The 11964-nt window shown below is 46.9% G+C and overlaps 1 pseudogene; it reads left to right on the forward strand.

Annotated features, from left to right (window-relative positions):
• Positions 1-1408: 1408 nt before the first annotated feature.
• On the forward strand, positions 1409-7491 carry LOC119270769 (annotated as a pseudogene).
• The last annotated feature ends 4473 nt before the right edge of the window (positions 7492-11964 follow it).

The raw sequence follows: 11964 nt of genomic DNA on the forward strand, positions 1-11964 counted from the left end.
GGAGGAGCCTGTGGCCGCGTTCCACCCCGGCCTGGTGGGCCAGCAGTGGAGTTGGTCGTGCACCGCGTCAGAGATGGCCGACGCCGTGGGGGGCGTGAATTGGCGCCTCACGCCACCGCGGTCACCGGAGGGGGACGCGTAGCCACGGGAGGAGGTGGTGCAGGCCCCCGCCTTCCAGCCCGCCCCGCATACCACGAACCGCCGGCCCACCTCTGGACGCCGCCGGAGTACGTGGACCTCGTCGGCGACGACGACGACACCGGCGGCCATTGAAGACGGCAACGGCAACGGCCACGTCAGGAGCGCGCGGGCGGCATTTTTTTGCTTTGTTTTTATGTTAATTATGGCAGTGGGCCGTTAAGTGAACCGTGAAACTGGGCCGTTTTGTGGCCGTGACCTCTAACTATGTTTTATGTTTTTTAACTGCGTTTATTTACGTTTTTAAGTCATTTTATTTAAGTTTTCTGTTTTTTTAATCACGTCCAACACGGACATGATTTGCGGTGCGGCCGCGCGGTGGGCGCACGCACGACCCAACGGACATGAGCGGACATGAGCGAACCCATTGCCACCCCAAAGGAACAAAATCAGGTCAAACCAGACGTCCATTTGAGGTCTTGCGGTGGAGTTGGCCTAAAGTGGACATCACTGTCTGTCATGTTCGGATGTTAAAGCTAGCTAGCGTCCCTTGCAGGGAACAGCAGGTAGCGCCGATTCTGTAGTCTCTACGTACGTGTTCCCATGTCTGACAGTTGAAAGTTGACGTGTGGTGCTTCAGAAAAGGAAGCGCACACACGCACGCACGAGAAACCTGGCACTGATCGAAATGTACACTATGTGTCCGCGCGCACATCTTTTTGGCCACGATCGACGTGCACATCCATCCTGGAAGCGGCCTTTCGATTATTTGCGTGAACGGCGATTAATTCAACAATGCGCTTGCGGAAAAGTAGAAGAATCACGGGCGGATGCACGAACGCAGCCACGCACGTACGTACCTCGTTGGTCGTTGGGCTGACGGAGTAGTGTGTTAGTGTGAATCGGGCCGGGCTATAGATGTATCGTGTAACAAATGAGCTCGTGAGGCTTTGACTATCCAGAAATAAGAGAAGGATGGATGCCGGAGGCTCCTCAGCGATTTGAGCGTCTCGGCCGTCCGATCGTTTTCTTGATTGCGTTCTGGCCGTTGGATCTCGGGCTCGGTCGTCGTGGGCCGTCGGATATTTACCGGATCGTTGTGAGCCGTTAGATAAAATTCAGTGCGCCCCGGTTGTGCCACCGCGCGTAATTCCAGCGCCCCCACGAGGGCATTTTCGTCATTTCACCTGGTGGGAGAAATGCCCAATAGCGCTGAGGTGAGTCCGTGGACAGCGAGCACCGGATCGTTCCCCTCCCCCTCCCGCTCGCTCGCTCTCCTCTCCTCCCCGCCCCCTCCCTCGAAACCCTAGCCGCCGCTACCCATCGCGCCCTACAGCGCCGCCGCTCTCGCGACGCCGTCGCTGATCTCCTCTCCCTCTCTCCGACCCGAGCCGCCGCCCTCCTCTGCGTCTCCGACCTCCTCCCCATGGGATTGCAACAGAGCCCCCCAGCAATGAGGACGAGCAGCAGCGGAGGGAGGACGAGGAGCACGACGGCGGCGGCGGGGAGCAGCAGCAGCAGGCCAAGGCGGCGCTGCCCTTCTCCGCCATGTGCGTGCGGATCTCCCGCAACACCTACCCAACCTCCGCGCCCTCCGCAACGCCTCCCACGTCGGTCTCACCGACGCCCCACATGTCAAGATCTCCGAGGGCGACTTCGGACACATCCTTGACGACGTGCCCCACCTCGCTGACTACTACGTTCCGGTGAGCAGCCCCCCTCTCACTAACCTGCTCCTCCTCACTCGACCGCGAGTCATGGTTCGCTGTGACCTGCGGGTGCCATCGTTTCAGCTCGTGGTGATTGGTTTTGTGTGGTGCAGCTTTAGCTAAGCGACTGTCAGTACGAGCGAAATGATCCTACGCTGATTTGGCTGGAAACGTGACCGCGATGTGTGCGGGGTTTGATCGATTTGGGATTTCTGTTGTTGAGCCACGAATACAGAGTGCTTAATGTCATCTCAATTTTTCTTACGTTCCAGCTCCACTATTAGTGTTGTTAAGCTGCTGAGAATAGAAAGCAATGTAGCAGGAATACAGAAGTTGAGGTTTTCATTGCTTTGGTCATACAGTTTTTTAAACTATATACTAGAAGAACAGGGTACTCATTCCTGCCTTCTAAGAAACTATGTAATTGACTGCTCATGTTGGTTGTAATACATTGCTAGACACAGAGTTGTACATTTTTCAGTTAGGTTTTTGAAAATCAAACTATATTCAACAAGGCATCTCTCCTTTTGAAACACGAACACTCAACCAGGGTACGCTACGCCCCTCTCATGTTCCTTTCATTTTTCCTTAGTTGGGTTCAGAGATCATTGCACAATAAAACTGATCGATAACATTTTCATTGTGGTTCTCTAATCTTTTGAACTTGTTAGAAGTTTTCTAAAATCCAATTGTTTGTTATTTTTGGTGCTTTTCAGGTGACCCATTGCAGTTCAGAGATGGTTTATATGAATTGTTTATGATCTAGGCCGCTACCAAACGCCTCTGGAGAGCAGTATACTATTTCTGCATTTACCAACACGTGAGTCCTTGCTCACAAGGATTACATATTCCTATAGAAAATAGATTACTTTGCTAATAGAGTATTGATGAGTCTGGCTAGATTCTTTGCTCACACGGACTAGATATTCCTATAGAGAATAAATTTCTTTGCTAAAAAGTATTGATGAGTATGGCTACAGGAGATAGTGATTCTTTTGTAGCTCTTGATTTTGCTACTTATGCAAGGTTTCTGGCTTTAACCTTTTTTTTGGGGGAAAGATCATCCTTTCTGCACTTTATTCCCTCAAGATAAACTGCGTGATGGGATGAGTATGCATACAACACAACTATTGAACCAATGACCATGCTTGAATATATATTAAATTAGACATATTTTTTTAGTTATGACCTTTTTATCATTCTGATGGTTCTTTATTCTAAGGTGAAAAGGGATTTTTGATTTTCCTTCTGCAATCAAAGTATCGTATCATGATAGTACCTACACGTCATGTTGAATGCTATAAAGAACATGATCAATTGGTTTCACAAGGAGATGAATATGGACTGGTTTAGGAAAAGAAAATATTTTGTACGTATGCATTGGTAATTGTTCCTCAAAAAGATGCTGGTTAAACTGAGTCATGTTTTGTATCTTGGTCTGTACCCTGCCTAATATCCTAATATTGAACGTGAACTTCAGATATGGAGTATTGGTTCTCCTGATCCTAACTTCACATTAGATGGCCACTCAAAAGGCGTGAACCGTGTTGATTACTTCACCGGTGGTGACCATTTTTTATTACTGGATCTGATGATCAGACTGCAAAGGTGTGTCATCTGCAATGAATTGTGCTATTGTGAGGGTATATTGGGATTGATCTGACTTATTACTCAATTTGTTGGATCAGGTTTGAGATTACCAAACCAAGAGATGTGTTCAAACACTTGAAGGACATGCACACAATGTGTCTGCTGTCTGTTTCCATCTAGAACTACCTATTATAATTACTGGCTCAGAGGATGGCACAGTTCGCTTGTGGCACTCTACAACCTACAGGTACTCTCTCTCTCATACTATGATATTGCTTGGAGATGATACTAACAGTGCGCTCTCCGAAAACCAGCTTTGTTTTACTAAAATCTATTTAGTTACACGCAAATACAGTTACTGGCCGAAGTTTTTTTCTTCTACATGTTTTTTGTTTGCAATAATAGTAATATCTTCTGCACTGGACTATACACATTCGTTATTTCCCAACTCATGCCAATTTAGTTCTTTAAATTGGCAGTGTAGATAGTGCCTTGTTCATGAATCATGAGCAAGAATGTGGTCTATTCTTAATTCTTCCATTTCTTCCAAGCATTTAATTATTTCTTTTCTTGTAGAACAAGTGAATAACACTTTGCTTGATGCACTTACAGGCTTGAGAACACTCTTCATTATGGTCTTGAGCGAGTTTGGGCTTTAGGATACATGAAGGGGTCAAGAAGGTAATGAATATTTTGCTCTTCCTCTATTTCAGTTCTATGGTAATATGGTCAATGTGAAGGGCCAATACACGAATATGTCTTCTCATCTGCTACTGAAGCTCCACACGCACTAACAATCCATTTTCTTTTTCCGCGACACAATTTCCTATATTGTGACAACATTGTGTATCTGCTAAACTGTTTCTCCCAAAAAAATCTTCACTAAAAATGCATAGTTCATGCTTTTATTTATTGTTCTTTCCTTTCAAGTTAAGGTAGTGATATATGATATTTTAATTTTTATAGGATTCTGATTGGATATGATTTAGGGAAAATTATGATAAAAATTGGCCGTGAAGTTCCAGTTGCTAGCATGGACAACAGTGAAAAAATCCTATGGGCAAAACATAACGAAATCCAAACTGTTAGTATCAAGACTGTTGGTGCAGGCAATGAGGTTCTTCTTCTTTGCCATGTTAAATGTGCAGGATTGTGAGTTACTTTTGGTGTAACCACATTTTTACATTTAGATATCCTATTATTTCCGGCATTTACAGTTGCTGCGGTATAATAAAGCTCTTCTACTGAAGTGAAATGCATAAGTTCATGATTAGTATTAGCACAATATGGAATTGAGTGTTGGTTTTGAATTAAATTTCGATGCTTTAAAGAAGTGCGCATGAGGTTGTTATGACTTATGGATAAACACGTCATACATGCCTTGATATTTTTGCACGTTGCCTTTACATGAAACTTTAGGAGATAGGCTCCTCTAGGATTTATATAGTTTCATTCTCTCAGTAGGTTAAGCTGATTTGCCTTGTCGCCTGTTCTTTCTTCCTGTACGTTTGTCTGTTCTTCCTTGATTTGGATCTGGTTTGTTTGCAGGTCTGTCGTTAGTTTAGCTGCTACGTCGGATCTGATGCTGTTTTCGCCGATATATAGGTATGCATCCATTCTGCTCCCTTTCTAGGCCGCCGTCTACCGCATATATTTAATTTTACCTTTGATTTGCTGCAGATTTGTTTGTTGCCTCTTGTTTCACGTTCTTCCGGTCGATCGCTTGCTCGATCTGTGCCTGGACATCATTTCCATGTCGCAGCTTCGTGAACGGTTCTTCAGGTCGACCACTCTTCTCCTCCTCCTTACTCCTCTTTTTCCCTAGGTTGGGGTTTGTACATCGTGGCGCTTTTCTCCCCACTTGATACAAGAACGATTGTATAATTTCTTTCTATGCACTTCATCAAGCACATAATTTAACTAAAACTTGTGGTTTGTTATGGGGCCTACATTTGTAATGGTTCATTAAGGTATCTTCAGTATTTTTTGTTTCTTTCCCTGTTTTGTCTTTCCCTGTTTTGTCATCTTTAGTATTTTTTGTTTCTTCATACGTGCATTTTTATCGTCCCAACAATCCACTGGCCTGACGGGCACGCCAAGGCACACATTTAATTATCAGAAGATGGTTCTGTTTTTATGGGGCCTGCATTTGTAATGGTTCATTAAGGTCACCATTGAGCCGCCTTCTGTACTTTAGAGGCGTATTGTGCGGCTACACGTTTGTGTTTTTTTATCCATTCACCCATTGCAATGTAAATTCAAGTTCTTGGATTTTTATTTCTTGTTTCTTCTTTTTGGTGAGCGAATTGGCTAATTGAGCTATTTTCCTCTTGGTTTGTTGCAGCAATTGGGAAGGATCGTCCTGTATTATCTATCATGGTTATTAGCTAGCAAGAGTGATGCCACAAGTGGATCTGCCCAGTAAATTTGTTAATTACTTCCTTGCAAGAATGAGTTGAGTTTGGTTTCTAATCCCTCAAGTCTATTCAAGATTGCCCATTTTTTAGTTACATACAAATATGCACCTTGATTGCTATGCATAATCACGTAGGTAATTCCATCTCTTTTTGTTGATGCTTTATCCTGCTTGGATCATATATGCTTCTGTATAACACTGATTGAGGTGGACAATTATAAATTTACTACACGCATATAAGCTTTCTATACATAGATAACTAGAGCATTATAAAGTAGTGTGTCATGTTCTAATTATAAATGAAGAGAAAGTTAAGAACTTTGTAATTACATAGTAATCATGGCTAGATCGTAGAGGTTAGAGATGTACAAATGATTGATTAAAAATATATATTTATATTTGCAACAACACAATGGATCATGCCAGGTAAATATTTTTGTAGAATATAACTCAGGTTTAGAACTTTTGACCACGACAGCTGAAAAACCAAAGTAAATCCATCGTATATATTCAGTATAATGTATATTTAGATATTCATGGCGCTGCATAAGCTTAATTAAGTTCCCTGGGAGCACTAGCTGCTCGTGTATACATGTATTTCTTGATTCTAATAAGATGCAGTCAATCTTTGAAAATATAGTAAGCACCTGTCATGAAATTTAGAACTGGTGTGATGTGTCTCTATGTTAATAACTATCATGCTTGCGTAGCTGGTTGATTTATTTGATTATAATCAAATTGGACCGTCATAATTTTAAGATCGTGATTATTCAGATGAAAAATGATCAAAGAAATACATGTACCAAAGTCACATCTGTATAGATCATGATTAGGCATACAATTGCTCCTTCAAATTATTGTGATATTGTAGTGCTCTTTAGTATTATGTATTGTGGTGATGCACCTCCTTTTCTCTTCTTTCCTGGACATATACTCTGCACGGTAAGTTACCTATTGCCCGCTACACCTTTCTATGAACTTTTGTTAATAATCTGCCTATAATTATAAGAAAAAAAATGCATGAATGTATATAGCTTTGCACCAGGACACTTTACTTTTTCTATGACCTGTCATTTTTGTGAGCTGCAGACGATTTTGGCATTGATGTTCTCATGCAAGTCATCTTATCTTTGCAAGCCTACTGATAGAATACACTCAAGATAGGACACCACATGTCACTCCTATGTTTATAAGCTTATAGAAGCAAACATTTTCATTATCTTTGGCACTTATATTGTCATAATATTAACTTGTGCAGCAGAGTTTTAAAATCAGAATGGGGCAATAAATGTGTCCACTATGACAAAGTGAAGACAAAACGAATGCATCGAGTTACTAATGCAGTGGTTTTCAAGGTTGGACATTGATATCAACTATGATTATTTAATAGAGAAATTCTGTTCATATGAAGCGAAAGAAAAGCATGCAGTACCTTACATTGAAAGTGATTATTAGGCCATTGTGGTACTTCAAATTCTGATAAAGAACATATATCATGACCGAGATTTGGGATTTGGAGAATCTCAATTCTGATATGTACATGCATCTCCTTTTATTTTGTCACGCTATTGAATGTTCTGATATGGGACTACTTACTCTGTATATCTCTTATATATAATAAAATTGTCTATATGTAAAGTTTTCCTATTTTAATTCTATTATGTTGATGACGAATGGTTCTAGAATTTGGAGATTAACATTTCATAATCTCATGTGCTAAATTGGATGCCACCTTGCTTCCAGCTTTTATAATCTCATGAGCCTGTTGAACTCAATGATGTTATTCTTCTGGACAGAGTAAATGTTTCTTCTTACTCTTGAACACTATAATCGGTTGCTCTGTTACATGTGTTAAACTTGCCTTCATACTAATGCATCATGTCGTTTGATCTTCCACGGCTTACAATATCGTTGGGTCCGGCACCCTCGCGCCAAGACGCGTTGCCGATCTAGTATGTATATAACCACACCAGTTGTGGCTGGCTACACAAAGTCCAGCTGGTTCTCCATTGAGAGTGGCATCCGGTTCCCACCTCATTAGTTAACCAACGGATCGACTACAACTACCACCGCTCCTTTTACTCTATACAGTACTCTGTATTATACTGCTACATGCAATAACTACTTCAGCAGCGGACACCAGTCCGCGAGAGAATCATAGCTACGTTGGCAATATAAGAGCAACTCCAACTGGGCGACTCATTTCGTCCACCGCCGACCGTTTGGATCGGTGCGGACACAAAAGGCGGCCCAACGCGCCGATCCAAACGGACGCGTGTCCGCTTAACGTCCGCATGGCGACCCATTTCCAGCCCATTTTTGAGCCGGATTTGCGTCGGCGCGGACCCTCTCCTTGGACCCGCCGGTCGGTGGCAGCCACCGCCATTTCCTCCCATTTTTCCAAAAACGCTCCCGCCCGCGCGCGCTCGGTCCCGTCCCAACCATGGACGACGCCATCGACCTCGACCTCGACGCCGCCGCCGGCCTCGCCGGCCTCGCCTCCCTCGCCTCGTCCGGCGCCGCCGCCCCCGCCGGGAAGGGCAAGCCTCGTGCCGCGCACAAGACGGCCGCCACCATCAAGCCAAAGAAGGTGCTGACGCCCGAACAACGGGCACGCGAGTCGGCCAAGTGGAAGGGCCGGAGGCACGCCACGGACGCGAGGGATGAGGCCGCCGCCATCGCCGCCGCGCAGCAGGAGGTCACCAACGCCCGTGTCGCGGCGGCAACGAGGGAGGCGCTCTACATGCTAGGGTTAAACCCTAGCCAGCACGACCTCGTCCAAGCCGCCGTCGCCGCGGCCAGCACCGGCTCATCGGCGTTTCCTTGGATGGTGCTGCCCGACTCGCTCCGCGGCTCAGCTTGCAACCCGATCCCCGGCTTCCACATCTACCAGCAGGCCTCCCGTCTCTCCAGGGAGTGCTCACCCGAAGTGAGCGTGATCGCGCCTTCCACGCCCGCGCCCATCGACCTCAACTCCACCCCAATGGCCGGTGGCTCGTCATCCGGCGGGGTGAGGAAACACGCTCGGCAGACGTTGGCCGACGTGCTCCCGGACGCCCGCAACCTGTTCGAGGAAATGCCCCGAGCCGCCGACGAGGACTACATGTAAAAATTCATCTTCGAGGGCGGTGCGCAGGCCACTGGCTACGATGCCGACGAGACACAAAGCCAGGACGGCCGCGGGGCGTTCACGCCGGCCGCTGGCTATGATCCTGACCAGGCGGCCTTCATGCGTGATCAGGTCGGCATCGGCCTGGACGGCTTCCCGCTCGACCACGAGTTCCCGGACAACTACGGGCTGGAGGAAGAGGACGAGTGCGACATCGAAGTGGAGCCTTTGTTCGAGGACGAGCTCGCCAACCAAGCCGCCGGTCCTAAGCCGAAGTGCAAGAGCAAGCGTACGAAGGCGTACACGGCGGCCGAGGACAAGCTTCTTTGCGAGTGTTGGCGAGACATTGGAGAAGACCCCAAGACGGGTGTCGAGCAAAAGCATTCAACCTTTTGGATTCGTGTCCACTGTGAGTTTCATGAGCGCAAGAAGTTTCCGCCGTACCAATTTGTGAGCACGCGCGGGTGGGTCTCCATTCCCAGGCGGTGGAGGGTGATCCAACAAGAGTGCAACAAGTTTTACGCCACTCTTGAGAGCGTCAAGGCCCGCCCGTCAGCGGCATCGGCATGCAAGACATGGTATGCTAGCAAGCCGCCCTCTTTTGTGTCATCAAGTTCATCCTTTGCGTGTTCACATGCATATCACTTGCCCATATGCTTGCATGGAAACATTGTGTAGGCATTTCAAGCTTTGGAGGCATTCAAGGTGCAACACAATGGCAAGTGCTTCAACCTCTCCCATTGCTATCGGGTCATCAAGGACGAGGAGAAGTTCAAGGCGCAATATGCCGCACTCAAGTGGCGTGGGGGGAAGAAAGCCGTGGAGGATGTTGGGGAGGGCGAGCCGGCACGGCCGCGGGGGAATACCAACTCCAAGAAAGAGGACAAGCGAGATGCGGCCACCATCGCTTTGATCGCAAGCGTGGACGACATGATGAACAAGAAGGACTCAAGGGAGGAGGAGCGCCGGCGTTTCAAGGCGGAACAAATGGACGCTTTCATGGAGATCCAAAGGAGGAGGCTTGACTTGGACGCCGAGAAGCAAGCCAAGATGTTCGAGCTAGAGGCGGAGAAGCAAGCCAAGATGCTTGAGATCGAGGCCGCCAACGCCAAGACCAAGGTGAAAGAAGTGGCTCTCGCGAACATGATGACCAGGGTGGAGATCATGAAGGTGGATCTCAACACCGTGTCGCCAAGGAAGAGGCCATGGTTCGAGAAGATGCAGGCCGACATGCTCAAATTCGACGACGAGTGATCTATGGCGGCGAGCGCCATCTTTTTTGTATGCCGGCAGGTGTGCCGGCAAGACCACGGGAGCCGCGATGGCGTGGTCGAACTTCAAGCCCCACCCTTTTTATGTGCTGGCATGTGTGCCGGCCGGCTGGCGAGTGCGCCAGCATGAACCTGTGGTGATATTTTTTGAAGCCGGCATTGCATGCCGGCGCTGGCATAATGCCGGCATGAGACATGGCCGCTGGCATGATCGCCCGCGGACCTTTTTTTTTTAAAATTGAATGCGGACATGAAATGGGTCGGCACGTTGGGCGCACTGCCGACCCAAATGCAAAACTGGGCGGACGCCCGGCGGGCGGCCGACCCAAACGGACAGAAGTTGGACAAATGCGCCCTCCGTTTGGGTCGGCCCGTTGGAGTTGCTCTAATCCATAGTATATATAGACCTTTGTGCAGGATGGATCGATACCATGTGCACGTCCCATCAGTCAAGGGCATCAACCATTCTTCCATATATTCTACTCCATCTTAAACATCTGTAAATTGGAAGCTTCTGCATGCGTGCACGGTCATGGTGCCTGCCTCCATTACCATTATTGCAACAAGTTGTAGTAGCACGCTGTAGTGCACCCAACTCCACTTGCTGTACATGCATGCGTGTGCGAGTCACATCCATCCATATCATAAGCTTGACCCAGAGACAACCGCTGTGTTCTTATCCATGTCATCGTCCATCACAAGATTTTAGTAAAATCCTAGTATTGTTCTGACCACAAATTGACCAGCCTGACACGACACACGATTTTTGTCTACTTTGTTTTCTTTTAGAGAAAATCCAGCGCGCAACCTTTTTTATGGGATTCTCATAACACGCAGTCGATCGAGCTGATAACAGTGGCCGTCGATAGAGCGGCCAAACAAACAAACAAACAAGCAGAGGTCAACTGGCCGGATCACATGTCGGATGGTCACTAGGTTGGTACGTAGTATTTGCCGTCTCGTACAGTGCAGTGGGTAGCACAGTGCCATCAGTAGCAAGTAAACGACCGGTGCTCTGTTCCCACTTCATTAGTTCACCCTGGACAACTAATTCAGCAGCAGTAGGCAGCGGTCGGCAATAGAAAATTGTATAGCTATGTTGGAGTTGTATTATTCTTGCATATACCTCTGTGCTGGATGGTTCGAATGTGTCCCATAAGTCAAGGGCATCGACCATGCATGCATGTATATATGTCCATGTGATTGATCCAGCTAGCTAGCTACCTGACCTTGGATCCGCCTGCTCGTGTCTTGAACGCTTCTGCATGCGTGCATGGTCATGAACTCGGCTGTCTCCATTATTGCAACAAGTTGTGTAGTCGTTAGCTAACAGCAGCGTGCAAGCTCGACCAAAGAGAGAGTCACGCGTACATATGTGCATGTGACAAACGAGTGACCGATCTGTTGCAATCCACCGGCCGACATGTACCATCACATCGATCGTCCACAACGATTCATTAATAGTCATCAAATTTCGATATACTCTCGAAAACACATGGTTAGTGTAAAACAAACCAGCATGCACGTATCGATCGGTCGGTACATCGAAGCCGTGGTCATGCATGGAAAAGTTTCATTACCTTTGATCGTCAGCTTATCACGTGTGTTATCGATCGGTCGGTCGACCGTCGTGCTCTTAATTCGACACCCGCTGCCGGCTAAGATGATCTACTCCTGTCGAAAATCCGGGTGTGAATCCGGCCGGGCGGCGTGGTTGCTGGGTCGATGTTG

The sequence above is a fragment of the Triticum dicoccoides genome, chromosome 3A, assembly GCF_002162155.2.
Source record: "Triticum dicoccoides isolate Atlit2015 ecotype Zavitan chromosome 3A, WEW_v2.0, whole genome shotgun sequence".
Classification (NCBI taxonomy): domain Eukaryota; kingdom Viridiplantae; phylum Streptophyta; class Magnoliopsida; order Poales; family Poaceae; genus Triticum; species Triticum dicoccoides.